Source organism: Salvia miltiorrhiza, chromosome 3 (genome assembly GCF_028751815.1).
Source record: "Salvia miltiorrhiza cultivar Shanhuang (shh) chromosome 3, IMPLAD_Smil_shh, whole genome shotgun sequence".
Classification (NCBI taxonomy): domain Eukaryota; kingdom Viridiplantae; phylum Streptophyta; class Magnoliopsida; order Lamiales; family Lamiaceae; genus Salvia; species Salvia miltiorrhiza.
In genome coordinates, this window is record NC_080389.1 from 20,754,837 (window position 1) to 20,760,505 (window position 5,669).

Genomic DNA, 5,669 nt, shown 5'->3' on the forward strand with positions numbered 1-5,669 from the left:
ACAGCAAGTAACAAAATAGAGTGTGACAATAGCGTGCTAATAAACTGAAATGTTTTAACATGCTAGAAGTTCTTTTGCTTTAAAATCTTCTATGTTATGTCATGAATGATTGGATAAACTGCTCTTACGAAAAATGAAATGTTTTAGAAAATGCATGCCCACTAAGTACATTAGTACTTAGCCCAAGTATTTTCAAATATTTTTCAGGTTAATGGCTGGTATTGACGGTGTAGAGCTGAGGCTATAGTTCAACTTCGTGTTTTGACTCCTGCTGTAGCACTAGCCTAATTATCCATTTTTTGCTTTTCTAACTTAAGACGTTATTATATTTCAAAATGATTTCCCTTGTCGAGCTTAGACTCTATCTTTGAAGTATTATGTTAATGATCATTTGTTATCAGAAGCATGGAACTAAACTTCTGATCCTAAGGTTTTGTTATGTTGTTGATTGATCAATGTCATTTGATATCCTTCTTTCTTCGTTCAAAGGGACATCACTCGACTATTTACCCGAGCATTTGAATTCCACAAGGTTCTTCCCTTGTTTCTTTTCTATTATTTAGTTGCACCTTGATTATAGTTAGTACTTCAAGAGTTGGGGTGTGAATTCTAACATTGAGTATTGTCATTTGATTGGCATCTCTCAATGCCTTTCATTTTATCTCGTTGGATTATGAATACCCGATTTAACGGGTAGATTGGCAAGTTTATTCAGCTTGGTTAAGTTTTTCATTAGTTTCCTATTTCTTTTTGCCTTGAAGAAGTCGGGTCGTTATATATCCCATTTAAAATGTCTCACTTTACACCTTTATCACACAATTCTTAATCTTCATGCCCATTTTTTTGAGACATTTCAAATAGAATGGATGGAGCATTATTTACAATTCATGCCAAAGTTTCATACTACTGGTTGTTATTTTTTAATTTGAATCAAGTTCTCTAACTTGTTTTTGAATTTGTCCATTTCTTAGATCCTAATTAGTATATAATAGAAAAAAAAGAAAATTGAAGGATAAATAAATGAGATCTAAAAATTGGACAATTTTTTTCAGCTAAATTGTAATTTTCGTAGAATTCATTTGCCACTCGGCTCATGTCATATTCTCATCCTTCCAAACAAAAAGAATAAAAAAATAGTATGACGAAATTGATGAGTCTAAACGTCACAAAATTTCCCTCTTAAATGGCAAATTCGCGGTGAACACATACACAACAACAACAACAAACGACGACAACAACAACAACAACAACAACAACAACAATCATAATCATAATCATAATCATAATCATAATCATAATCATAATCATAATCATAATCATAACCATAATAATGTGATACTACATCATTGTCCTTAAAATAGATTTAAAAATAGGGACATAATAAGCAAACCAAAGTTTATAAAACAAAACTCTTTTATAATACGTATAAATTATCATTATTGGATCCATCACTCATCCAAATTAATCAATTTATAAATACAATAAAAGTGTGGTCCTTATTCCACTCATAACACTCAACTACTTTATTAAAACACATGTCATTATTGCTCTAAAAAAACACTTGTCATTATGAAAAAAGTACATTTTGATTGACACAATCGCACACATAAAATTGGTGAGCGTTATGCCACCTACACATTAATACATTTGGTGCAAACATACCGCAGACCTTCGGTCCTATAATCAATGAGATTCTCGAATCCACAATAGTCTATTGACTTTGTTTCCTCGACAAGCTTATTGAGACAATCTGAATCAAGATTCACATATAAATTACAACAATCAGTATTAATATCTTCACCAGAATAATCCACTGGCAGACAAAATCGAATCACAACCTTTTCCAAGCAACCAGAGGTTTTTAAGGATCTGTAGCAAGTGTCATTATATGTTTCTGGTGAATCAAATGGTGAACCGAGCAACTCGATTTCTTGATTGACTTTGGATTCACTTAGTATTGCTCTAACAATAATGAGAAAAGTTATTATATGTGTCATGCTATTCAATATGCAAATCATGTTTCTTTTATATATTTTTTAAATATAGACCTTTTAATTTTTACTACAACATGTGATGTTCGCGAGTTCTTATAAGACAAAGCTAGAAGGGTGTTACAATTCAATTTAATAATTTCAATAAAATATAGGTCGACATTTATGGCAGACTTAAATTGTTGCATGCAGTTTTAATACATAATTAATAGAATGCAAACCAACTAGTAACCTAATTAGTTAATATACTTACATTCAAATAAAGAAATCGACATTTGAGTTGCACTTCACCAATCTAAGATTTTTGAAATAGATGCACAAAATTTCTTGTTTATACTAAGGAACAAATTCGGAAGAGCGAAAATTATATATTTGTGTATAGAAAGTCATTAAAAATATATAATACTCCCTATGTCCACAAAGATTATGTGTTTAATACTATTTTTGTCCGTCCACAAATATTGTGTGTTTTTCTTTTTTAGAAACCACATTTATACTTTAAACCCCATTAACACTCAATATTTACAATATACTCACCATTTAGTTTTACAATTTGGTGGGCCCAATACTATCCCTTAACACTAAAATCACATCTTCCAACTTTTCTATTAAAATTCGTGTCCTCCACTCCACCACACACTCTTTGTGGACGGAGGGAGTATATACTTACTATAAAAATAACCTTGTTTTACTATTAGGACCTTAATTTTTAATCTAATTTGATGAGGACATTTTTTTGTTGCCTAAGACTCCGAGTTTGAAGTAATGTGAATGAGGGCGGATTTGAAGAAATTTGACAGTTAATGAGCTTGAAGCAGTGTTGAATATCTTGACAGCTCTGATTATGCGGGATTTGAAATGATATTAAAGCTATCGTACATTCGAAAAATAAGAGATTGGCTTAAAAATGAGGATCGACTCGAAGAGTTTTAGTTCTATTAAAATAGGAGCAAAGTTCTATTCCTATCAGGATTCTTAATATTTTTAGCCTATAAATACGTGTATATTCTCATTGTAATAGACAAACTCTACACATAAGTTATTCATGATTTACTAATCAATATACAAAGTCCCAAAGTTTCAACCATATTTGCAGTTTTCTTGCTTTCTTTTAGTGTTGTTATTTTTTAGCATATCAACTGGAACCATCTGTGGGAAATTGAACTCAAGTTAAAATGTTGACAAGTTTTTGTTGGGAAGTTAATGAAATATACTATCCCTAGTTTTGATGATACCAAAACTCTTAGAATTTCTTTTATTAGACTAGAACTTTTCGAACTCAAGTGTTAGAGTTCATGTTTTCTAGTTTAACTGATATCCTGAAGACTGAAGACCGGAGGACTGAAGACTGAAGACTGAAGATCTCCCAAATGAAGATAGCATGTGAAAAGACCAAGTCAAATACTAATGTATTGACTGAACGTAGATCTCACTGAAGAATCAGTTATGACTGATTAACTAATGTTGGCCACATGGAATTAGCGGACTGATACTCAAGTCAAGTATCAGTTGACATTCTTCCTCGTACTGAATATTCTAAGTTAAAAGGAAGCCATGTACACTCAAGTTCAGCTGCATTAAATGCAGAGATTTTGAATATCATCCTTTCTCTGCAGAGCATTCCTTTTTGGTGCAAGCTTTTCAGAGGTACCTTACCTCCTGTACCTTGAGACGCCGTTCTTCGCCAAATTAAGAACCTCGAAGATTGAAGCCTCAGCCAAATTCAAATTTATCTTGCCAACGGATCTATTCAAGACTTTGCCTATAAATAGAGCTCGAGGAACTCCACAATCTTCACCGATTCAAACGCACAAGTTGAACCTCTGCCAAATTTGCAACTCAGCCTTTCACTGCCTTCAAAGTTTGAATCGAAGAAGAGAATATTCAAAGCCTAAATCAGTTTACTGGTTACAGAAATTCTCTTAGTTTCTTAGGCAAACCATCTATATTATCGTAAACCTAAGTTTTCGATTATAGAGAGCATGTTCTCTGTAATCTAGTTGGTAATTCGAATCCCCTTTTCAAGTGAGCGAAAAGAGAGAGTTTGAGAGAGTTCGAGACAGTTGTCTGAATTCAAGAGTTCTTAGCTCCCGCACGCAAGACGAAGTGTAGTCTTTACATTTGCGAGTTAAGAAGGAGACGAGAAGTCCAATCCTTCTAGAAACACTGAATCCATTTTGTGATATGCAGGATTATTGACGATACTCTTGTCCCTTGTCGCAGGTGGCTGGAATAATGAGTTTTCCCCTTTTCTTCTACAAGAATTTGAAGATATGCCTTTTCCCAGTTGAATGGGCCTTCTTGCAAGAGTGCGATCAGCACTAGTTTGTGCGGCCTCGACAGGTGATCTGGCGACTCAAGAATGCCAAACCAGCATCTCTTAATCATCTTGGCAATAGGTCTGAGATGAGGATGAAGTCTTGACATGCTCAAGACGTTCTTGATGTTCATGTTGGAAGAGGCATCATCCTTCAGGGCGTCTCTTAAAAGATTGGTGGCTTCTTCATCTGAGAAGGTTGGAGCAGGGCCTTCAGCAGGGAGATGGAACAATTCTCTTGCTACTCTTGAGACGTTGACAACAAACTTTATCGACTCCGATAAATCTTCAGTGGTGAAGATGTCGATTTCTGCTGTGTTATCACCAGTTTATTCATCTATCTTTATGGTGTCATAGAACTTCTTGATGGTCTGTTTGTCGAGTAAGAATTATGGTACAATGTGTAGGAAATTGATCCAGCCATGTCGACTCAATATTTCATTGATCTTGTCGTGTTCTTCAAGATTTAGAAGTGCTTCACAAGTGATTGAAGCTTCAAAGCAAACGGATTGTTGTTTGTCGGATGTGGAGGATTTTGCCATTGAGAGAAGGTTAAAGAGTTTCTGCAAAAACTAAGAGAGTATCTCACAGGTAAATCTGTAGATTTAAATATTAGCCAAGTTGAAAGATATTTGCAGAGAAAATATTGTGTCAATATTTGAGGTGAGAGATTCTAAGGGATTGAGTGAATCCTTGTAGAAAATAAAACGTCACGGAGGAGATAATGGAAAATTGTGTCCAAGGTGGTTTCAATGAACTTTTGAAATCCGGACAAATGGGGAATCAACACGTGTCGTGGATTCCGCTTGTTAGTAAAAAGAGCGGGATCGTGCAAACGTAGAGATAACTGCTTTAAAATAAAGTCTAAATGAATTACATAAAAGTAGTTAAAAAGCTGAGCATTCATAGAGCAGAGAACTTAAATAATTCTTAAGAAAGACATTTCAGTCAAGCATTTTAGTAACTGAGAAGAAGGCTTACAAATCAACTGGTTTAAACAATCCAGTTGAGTTCCTGATTTTTGTTTTGTTCTTCTTCAGTTGTTGACTGGTGGTGACAGTTCTGAGTTATCAGTCGATGAAGTTCCCCCTTGACTGATGCATCGACGCATGTTTTCATCTGATTCTTCACTTTTTAACTTCTCTTCATTCTCTTCGTCTGATGTAGAATCTTGTATATCCTTCAGTGAAAGTCTGATCAGTTGAGATGATAAGTCTGCTGGAGGATAGACAGCCGGTCTCCTTTCTTGTGATGAAGACTCATCAGTCGAGATTTCTTGATGTTTGGTTGTCAGTGAGGAACTTGTAGTCAGATTTCTCTTTCCTTTGACATCTTTCATTTGCTTCATTTCAAGATAATCT